Source organism: Oncorhynchus clarkii, chromosome 29, assembly GCF_045791955.1.
Source record: "Oncorhynchus clarkii lewisi isolate Uvic-CL-2024 chromosome 29, UVic_Ocla_1.0, whole genome shotgun sequence".
Taxonomy (NCBI): Eukaryota; Metazoa; Chordata; class Actinopteri; order Salmoniformes; family Salmonidae; genus Oncorhynchus; species Oncorhynchus clarkii.
Window position 1 is genome coordinate 37,512,658 of NC_092175.1, and position 10,226 is coordinate 37,522,883.

At 41.6% G+C, this 10,226-nt stretch overlaps 1 protein-coding gene across 2 annotated transcripts in view; it reads right to left on the minus strand.

Annotated features, from left to right (window-relative positions):
- LOC139388041 (serine/threonine-protein kinase TAO1-like) overlaps nucleotides 1-10,226 on the minus strand; it is a 52,221-nt gene that overhangs the window by 41,698 nt on the left and 297 nt on the right. Inside the window, exons 1-2 of one of the 2 annotated variants that reach the window (XM_071134539.1) lie at nucleotides 10,224-10,226; nucleotides 9,999-10,080 (exon numbers count right to left, since the gene is read on the minus strand). The exon at nucleotides 10,224-10,226 is cut by the window's right edge and continues 297 nt beyond it. The gene's annotated coding sequence lies outside the window, so the exon portion shown is untranslated. Of the gene's footprint in view, nucleotides 1-9,961; nucleotides 10,081-10,223 lie in introns of those variants that run through there. The other variant, XM_071134540.1, reaches the window with a different exon arrangement.

Consider the following 10,226-nt stretch of genomic DNA (forward strand, 5'->3'; position numbering starts at 1 on the left):
CCATCGCGTAAAAAAAATAAAAAATAGGATCTATTTGAAGAAAGAAAAGTATATTTACACATTAGTTAGGCAGTTTGTTGTGGTATGAGGTGCTATGGATCACGATGAAGTCATATCAAAACCGTCGGACAGATTGACGTTCAACGTTGAGACGACCCATTCCCACCATCACTAAGGTCATGCGCACCACTTTCAATGACAGAGGCAATGCTTACAGTTCTAAGCCCAGTTACTGCTAGTGGAATGAGCACCGTGCTCATCAATCCCTGCTAAAGGGGGTTGAAACGGAAAATGTTCAACATTAAGACAAGTTCACTGAAAGTAACTAATCAGGTCAATCTAAATGTATAATAACCCTTCTTGAATTGATCAAATGGAAGTTGGATCCAAGCAACAACAAAAATAATGATGCTGTACCTAATATATTAGTGCTTGTAAAACACTAAAAAGGTTGATATATTACACTTTTTTTTTTTTTAAATGCTCATGTTGGAAATTCAAAAAGCTCATAGAAAACTGAGGCAACTATTTACTAAGTAGAACAATAGGTTTTATAGTGTGTACAGCATGAACCCAGAGAGTAAAAAGACAACTGACCAATCAACATACTATATGATTCACACCCCGTGAACCGAGAAAGTAGGGAGCAAACGCTGTCAACCAAACACAGCAGTTCTGTCCTGAATCAGTGCATAAAACACAGTCCATGGACACAGTCACAGTAGAGAGACAAACGTACGAGGATTTAGCCCTTCTCTCACACACACACACACACGCTCCTCTGTCATTAGGATAAAGCCAGTGTTTAGCCTAACTCTCACTATGCTACCACATCACTAGTCAAATCAAAGTTTATTGGTTGTACACAGTTTAGCAACGTTAAATAGGGTGCAGTGAAATGCTTTTGTTTCTTGTTATTTATCCCCAATTTCATGGAATCCAAATTGGTAGTTACAATCTTGTCTCATCGTTGCAACTCCCCTACAGACTCTGGAGAGGCGAAGGTCGAGAGCCGCTCATCCTCCGAAACACATCCCAACCAAGCCGCACTGCTTCTTGACACACAGCCCACTTAACCTCTTGGATCTCTAGGGGTGCCATTTCATTTTTGGATAAAAAAACGTTCCCGTTTTAAGCGCAATATTTTGTCACGAAAAGATGCTCGACTATGCATATTATTGACCGTTTTGGAAAGAAAACACTCTGAAGTTTCAGAATCTGCAAAGATATTGTCTGTAAGTGCCCCAGAACTCATTCTACAGGCGAAACCAAGATGATGCGTCAAGCAGGAAATGAGCAGAATCTCTGAAGCTCTGTTTTCCATTGTCTCCTTATATGGCTGTGATTGCGCAAGGAATGAGCCTACACTTTCTGTCGTTTCCCCAAGGTGTTTGCAGCATTGTGACGTATTTGTAGGCATATCATTGGAAGATTGACCATAAGAGGCTACATTTTCCAAGTGTCCGCCTGGTGTCCTGCGTGGAATTCGGTGCGCAAACGCCAGCTGCTTGTACTTTTCCATTTGATTGAGGGGAGAAACCATGCTTCCACGAACGATATATCATTGAAGAGATATGTGAAAAACACCTTGAGGATTGATTCTAAACAACGTTTGCCATGTTTTCTGTCGATATTATGGAGTTAATTTGGAAAAAAGTTCACGTTTTGAGGACTGAATTTTCGTTTTTTTTTTGGTAGCCAAATGTGATGTACAAAACGGAGCTATTTCTAAAACACAAAGAATCTTTTTGGGAAAAACTGAGCATCTGCTATCTAACTGAGAGTCTCCTCATTGAAAACATCCGAAGTTCTTCAAAGGTAAATTATTTTATTTGAAGGCTTTTATGTTTTTGTTGAAATCTTGCGTGCTGGATGCTAACGCTAATGCTAACGCTAAATGCTACGCTAGCTAGCCACTTTTACACAAATGATTGTTTTCCTATGGTTGAGAAGCATATTTTGAAAATCTGAGATGACAGTGTTGTTTACAAAAGGCTAAGCTTGAGAGATGGCATATTTATTTCATTTCATTTGCGATTTTCATGAATAGTTAACGTTGCGTTATGGTAATGAGCTTAGGTCTGTAAATAGAATCCCGGATCCGGGTTTGGTCGACGCAACAGGTTAACCCGGAAGCCAGACGCACCAATGTGTCGGAGGAAACACCGTACAACTGGTCGACCGTGTCAGCGAGCATGTGCCCAGCCCGCCACAGGAGTCGCTAGAGCGCGATGGGACATCCCGGGACGGCCTAACCCTCCCCTAACCAGGACAACGCTGGTCCAATTGTGCGTCGCGTCATGGGTCTCCCGGTCGTGGCCGGCTGCGACACAGCCCAGTATCAAACCAGGATATGTAGTAACGCAGCTTGCACTGCATTCCTTAGACCGCTGCGCCACTCGGGAGACCTCTGAAATGCGTATGTTACTAGCTCCAAACAATCCAGTCAAACGTCAAAAAGTACACAAATGATAAAAACGTTTAAATAAAAACAGAATAAATTGTGAAATGGCTGAACGAATTTGGTAACGGATTTGTATTTTCAGCTCAGATTTACTCACAAGGCAATGGCATACAACGCAGCCTTGGCATAGCCTATTGGCCTGGTGTTTCCATTTTTTTAAATCTATATTTTTTATGTATTCATTCAAATCAAACTTTATTTGCAACATTCGCCAAATACAACAAGTGTAGACTTGACAGTGAAATGCTTTACTTACAAGCCCTTAACCAACAGTGAAATGCTTACTTACAAGCCCTTAACCAACAGTGAAATGCTTACTTACAAGCCCTTAACCAGCATTGAAATGCTTACTTACAAGCCCTTAATTAACCAACAGTGAAATGCTTACTTACAAGCCCTTAATTAACCAACAGTGAAATGCTTACTTACAAGCCCTTAATTAACCAACAGTGAAATGCTTACTTACAAGCCCTTAATTAACCAACAGTGAAATGCTTACTTACAAGCCCTTAATTAACCAACAGTGAAATGCTTTACTTACAAGCCCTTAATTAACCAACAGTGAAATGCTTACTTACAAGCCCTTAATTAACCAACAGTGAAATGCTTTACTTACAAGCCCTTAATTAACCAACAGTGAAATGCTTACTTACAAGCCCTTAATTAACCAACAGTGAAATGCTTACTTACAAGCCCTTAATTAACCAACAGTGAAATGCTTTACTTACAAGCCCTTAATTAACCAACAGTGAAATGCTTACTTACAAGCCCTTAATTAACCAACAGTGAAATGCTGACTTACAAGCCCTTAATTAACCAACAGTGAAATGCTTTACTTACAAGCCCTTAATTAACCAACAGTGAAATGCTTACTTACAAGCCCTTAATTAACCAACAGTGAAATGCTGACTTACAAGCCCTTAATTAACCAACAGTGAAATGCTGACTTACAAGCCCTTAATTAACCAACAGTGAAATGCTTACTTACAAGCCCTTAATTAACCAACAGTGAAATGCTTTACTTACAAGCCCTTAATTAACCAACAGTGAAATGCTTACTTACAAGCCCTTAATTAACCAACAGTGAAATGCTTTACTTACAAGCCCTTAATTAACCAACAGTGAAATGCTTACTTACAAGCCCTTAATTAACCAACAGTGAAATGCTTTACTTACAAGCCCTTAATTAACCAACAGTGAAATGCTTACTTACAAGCCCTTAATTAACCAACAGTGAAATGCTTTACTTACAAGCCCTTAATTAACCAACAGTGAAATGCTTACTTACAAGCCCTTAATTAACCAACAGTGAAATGCTTTACTTACAAGCCCTTAATTAACCAACAGTGAAATGCTTTACTTACAAGCCCTTAATTAACCAACAGTGAAATGCTTTACTTACAAGCCCTTAATTAACCAACAGTGAAATGCTTTACTTACAAGCCCTTAATTAACCAACAGTGAAATGCTTACTTACAAGCCCTTAATTAACCAACAGTGAAATGCTTTACTTACAAGCCCTTAATTAACCAACAGTGAAATGCTTTACTTACAAGCCCTTAATTAACCAACAGTGAAATGCTTTACTTACAAGCCCTTAATTAACCAACAGTGAAATGCTTTACTTACAAGCCCTTAATTAACCAACAGTGAAATGCTTACTTACAAGCCCTTAATTAACCAACAGTGAAATGCTTACTTACAAGCCCTTAATTAACCAACAGTGAAATGCTTTACTTACAAGCCCTTAATTAACCAACAGTGAAATGCTTACTTACAAGCCCTTAATTAACCAACAGTGAAATGCTTTACTTACAAGCCCTTAATTAACCAACAGTGAAATGCTTTACTTACAAGCCCTTAATTAACCAACAGTGAAATGCTTTACTTACAAGCCCTTAATTAACCAACAGTGAAATGCTTTACTTACAAGCCCTTAATTAACCAACAGTGCAGCTCAAGAAGAAGAAAATATTTACCAAGTAGGCTAAAATAACAAGTAATAATAAAAAGTATCACAATAAGAATAACGAGGCTATATACTCGGTACCGAGTCAGTGTGCAGGGGTACAGGCTAGTTGAGGTAATCTGTACATGTAGGTGGGGTTCACAGTGCGGACAGAACCGAGGTCCCAGTACCAAACGGTTCGCTACATGTACCATTACAGCCGTATCAATGATTCATTTAAATGAACAGGGTGGAAAAACATCACCAAATTCACATTACATACTACTTATCAGACACTGATACTATTTACTGAGAAGTGATACTGGATTCTGGTTGTTGGGGTGGGATTGGCATGGGGCCGTGGTTGGCTTTTTACCATTCCTTTGGATTCCTCACGTCTAACTCACTGTCAGAATAAAGTTTGGTTGAAATGTATTTATTATTTAACTAGGCAGAGTCAGTTAAGAAAAAAATAAATCTTATTTACAATGACACCCTGGCCAAACCCTAACCCAGACGACCCTGGGCCAATTGTGCATCACGGCCGGTTGTGAAACAGCCTGGAAACGAACCAAACGAACGCCTCTACCACTGAGATGCAATGTCTTAGACCGCAGCACCACTCGTGAGCCAAAATCAGTTGTTAGGTACTATATTTATTGAATATTAAATGAACACAAATCATTTAAAATGGCCAATTTGGATGCAATCAATTAGCATTATTTCTCAGAGATTATTATTATTTAGGTCAACAAAATTCATTTTGAAGGAATGCTAATCTTATCTGTTTCTAACCACAAACAATTTCAGAACAATCTGAGTTGGTGGTTGTTGAAAATGTACCCAGGGTCACTGTATGTGTCCTGGGGTGGACTGGCTAGCTGAGAGGGTGTTTCTAAGCATGCCAGTGTTTTACTGGGACAGAGGCTGCTGCTACGGTGGGTTATGTCAGGTGGCGGCTGGTATAGAGCGGGTTGGGGGAGGTCAGGATAACAACACTGATCCTGTGGACTGTACTGTGTGGCGGGCCGAGAGAACAGTCTTTACATTACTCCCTCTCTGATCGCTTTTTCCTGGGAGATGCAGAAATCCTAAAGACTACAGTACTGTCAGTGTGGCAACAGTGACCAGGCCTGAAGCTGTTATAACACATAGTAGAACACAAACATTAACAGGCTGTTACGCTACCTACCCAGGTAGCTCAACTAAGACGCTACCTACCCAGGTAGCTCAACTAAGACGCTACCTACCCAGGTAGCTCAACTAAGACGCTACCTACCCAGGTAGCTCAACTAAGACGCTACCTACCCAGGTAGCTCAACTAAGACGCTACCTACCCAGGTAGCTCAACTAAGACGCTACCTACCCAGGTAGCTCAACTAAGACGCTACCTACCCACGTAGCTCAACTAAGACGCTACCTACCCACGTAGCTCAACTAAGACGCTACCTATCCACGTAGCTCAACTAAGACGCTACCTACCCACGTAGCTCAACTAAGACGCTACCTACCCACGTAGCTCAACTAAGACGCTACCTACCCACGTAGCTCAACTAAGACGCTACCTACCCACGTAGCTCAACTAAGACGCTACCTATCCACGTAGCTTAACTATGACGCTACCTACCCACGTAGCTCAACTATGGCGCTTCCTACCCACGTAGCTCAACTGAGACGCTACCTACCCACCCACGTAGCTCAACTGAGACGTTACCTACCCACCCACGTAGCTCAACTGAGACGTTACCTACCCACCCACGTAGCTCAACTAAGACGCTATCTACCCACCCACGTAGCTCAACTAAGACGCTACCTACCCACTCACGTAGCTCAACTAAGACGCTACCTACCCACACACGTAGCTCAACTATGACGCTACCTACCCACGTAGCTCAACTATGGCGCTACCTACCCACGTAGCTTAACTAAGACACTACCTACACACGAAGCTCAACTAAGAGCAGTTAAAGTCGGAAGTTAAAATACACTTAGGTTGGAGTCATTAAAACTCGTTTTTCAACCACTCCACAAATTTCTTGTTAACAAACTATAGTTTTGGCAAGTCGTTCAGGACATCTACTTTCTGCATGACACAATTCATTTTTCCAATAATAGTTTACAGACAGGTTAGTTAACTTTTATTCACTATATCACAATTCCAGTAGGTCAGAAGTTACATACACTAAGTTGACTGTACCTTTAAACCGATTGGAAAATTACAGAAAATGACATCATGGCTTTAGAAGCTTCTGATAGGCTAATTGACATCGTTTGAGTCAATTGGAGGTGTACATGTGGATGCATTTCAAGGCCTAATTCAAACGCAGTGCTTCTTTGCTTGACATCATGGAAAAATCTAAAGAAATCAGCCAAAAAAATTGTACAACTCCACAAGTCTGGTTCATCCTTGGGAGCAATTTCCCAACACCTGAAGGTACCACATTCATCTGTACAAACAATAGTATGCAAGCACAAACACCATGGGACCACGCAGCCGTCATACCGCTCAGGAAGGAGACGCGTTCTGTCTCCTAGAGATGAAGGTACTTTGGTGCGAAAAGTGAAAATCAATCCCAGAACAGCAGCAAAGGACCTTGTGAAGATACTGGAGGAAACAGGTACAAAAAGATCTATATCAACAGTAAAACAAGTCCTATATCGACATAACCTGAAAGGCCGCTCAGCGAGGACGAAGCCACTGCTCCAAAACCGCCATAAAAAAAGCCAGACTATGGTTTGCAACTGCACATGGGGACACATATTGTGCTTTTTGGAGAAATATTCTCTGGACTGATGAAACACAAATAGAACTGTTTGGCCATAATGACCATCGTTATATTTGCAAGAAAAAGGGGGAGGGCTTGCAAGCCAAAGGACACCATTCTAACCGTGAAACACAAGGGTGGCAGCATCATGTTGTGGGGGTGCTTTGCTGCAGGAGGGACTGGTGCACTTCACACAATAGATGGCATCATGAGGCAGGAAAATTATATGGATATATTGAAGCAACATCTCAAGACAGCAGTCAGGAAGTTAAAGCTTGGTTGCAAATGGGTCTTCCAAATGGACAATGACCCCAAGCATACTTCCAAAGCGGTTGCAAAATGGCTTAAGGACAACAAAGTTAAGGTACTGGAGAGGCCATCAGAACGCCCTGACATCAATCCCATAGAAAATTTGTGTGCAGAACTGAAAAAGAGTGTACGAGCAAGGAGGCTTACAAATGAGACTCAGTTACACCAGCTCTGTCAGGAGGAATGGGCCAAAATTCACCCAACTTATTGTGGGAAGCTTGTGGAAGGCTACCCAAAACGTTTGACCCAAGTTAAACAATTTAAAGGCAATGCTACAAAATACTAATTGAGTGTATGTAAACTTCTGACCCACTGGGAATGTGATGAAAGAAATAAGATCTGAAATAAATCACTCTAATATCATTCTGACATTTCACATTCTTAAAATAAAAATGGTGATCCTAACTGACCTAAGACAGGGTCTTTTTACTAGGATTAAATGTCAGAAATTGTGAAAAACTGAGTTTAAATGTATTTGGCTAAGGTGTATGTAAACTTCCGTCTTCAACTGTTGCTAAACTATGACGCTACCTACAGATGTAGATATACTATGACGCTACCGACCCATGTAGCTATACTATGACGCTACCGACCCATGTAGCTACCGACCCATGTAGCTATACTATGACGCTACCGACCCATGTAGCTATACTATGACGCTACCGACCCATGTAGCTACCGACCCATGTAGCTATACTATGATGCGACTTACCCTTGTAGCTAAACTATGACGCGACTTACCCTTGTAGCTAAACTCCATACCAGGCTTCACCGCCTGGTATGGCAACTGCTTGGCCTCTGATCGCAAGGCACTACAGAGGGTATTGCGTACGGCCCAGTAAATCACTGGAGCCAAGCTTTCTGCCATCCAGGACCTCTATACCAGGCGATGTCAGAGGAAAGCTCTGAAAACTGTCACAGACTCCAGCCACCCTAGTCGTAGACTCTTCTCTCTGCTACCACACGGCAAGCAGTACCAGAGCGCCAAGTCTAGGTCCAAAAGGCTTCTAAACAGCTTCTACACCCAAGCCTGAACAGCTAATCAAATGGCTACCCAGACTATGTGTATTGCCCCCCTCCCTCCCCCTTTTACACTGCTGCTACTCTCTGTTTATTATCTATGAATAGTCACTTTAATAACTCTACCTACATGTACATACTACCTCAATTACCTCGACTAACCGGTGCCCCTGCATTGTTGGTATTGTTGGCATTGTTAAAACTGCATTGTTGGTTAAGGGCTTGTAAGTAAGCATTTCACTGTTGTATTTGGCGCATGTGACAAATACAGTTTTATTTAAACTATCACTGGTCGAGTGATGGACGAAACTTCAAATCATTGAGTGCAGATGTGAGGACGGTCTGTGGATAGCTACCTTATATCACTGGTTGTGATATAGCCTACTGTACATTCAAACTCCTAGAAAGCCAAGTGTTTGAAAGCAATGTTGTTAAATCAATGCAAAAGGTATGCATTGTTAACGGGAAAAAAAGTGTTCTTGCTTTGTCATTCCCAACACCTCCAACCTTAATGTGTAGGAAGGGTGTGATGGGGAGTTGTTGCCAACTTACATTTAGGATGTCATTGTTTAACAAATGCCATTGTCTAACAAAATAAATCGATATTTAGAGCTGTTTTCCATTAAATACAGTTTGTCACCATCTGGAGTGTGCAATGCTGGCGAACAGGCATAGATAGTCAAGGCCGAGAAAGAATGTAACGCAATGTCAACACAGAAATTAGGAATGTGACTCGCGTCACTGCCCACAAACAAGCCAGCAACCGCCAGGAATGAATGCAGGCGTACCAAGAAAGACAATACCCGAAACGACAATAGATTTGTCAAGTTGCTTGTTTGCTGACTGTAAACATTAAACCTAGCAACACTTAGGACATAACTAGTGCTATATTCAGTTCACAGTTCAGACTGGAGTGGTTGACATTTGGTCGTGAAGCTACTGCTGTGTTTCTGATCGCCTCAGCCATGATTTACAGTGAGGAAAAAACACACCAGGGAGTGTCACATCAAAACTACCTGTCTACATTCGGAGAGGATTCGCTAGTTAGCTATCTGGCTAGTAAAACAGCAGACGTTAGCTGTAGCATTTATCGCTGGACGAACGTTAACTAGCTAGCCATGTCCTTCCCAGCATTTGACAATCTGTCTTGTCAGTTAGCTGCCATTGAATTGTTTACAAGTTTAAAAAGGAGACCTTCGCTTCATAAGCTTATCAACGGTTAGCCATGTAGCTAGTTAGCCATGTAGCTAGTTATCATTCCCCAATTCACAAACGTTAGAGCAAAACATTCCTCTCTGACTAAAGTTAGCTCGTTGGATGCCATCGAGCTAACATTAACCATCCACGTCGTAAACTAACTACAGTATTTAATGATGTTGTCTAACCAGCTGATCAAGTCGGCTAACTAAGAAGCCTAGCTAGACGGCAAGTTATCCAGATAAACACATTTCTCACCAGCAGAAGTTGGCTTCAATGCACAGCGGACACTTACCTGTCAGAGGCCAGGTTCAGGTAGAATAACAGGAAGCAAATGTCCAACAAGGCAAGGAAGGGCGCAACAAACTGACTCGAGTCTGGAGGTGGAGCACAGATTGGAGTTTTGTTAGCTAGCCCTTTCCAGGTTTGTACGATGCCGACTCGTTGTGTTTGGTCAACCCGAAAAACAAGTGTAATGTGTGTACAACGTAAGGCCAGTCGAGGCCCTGAAAATAACTACCAA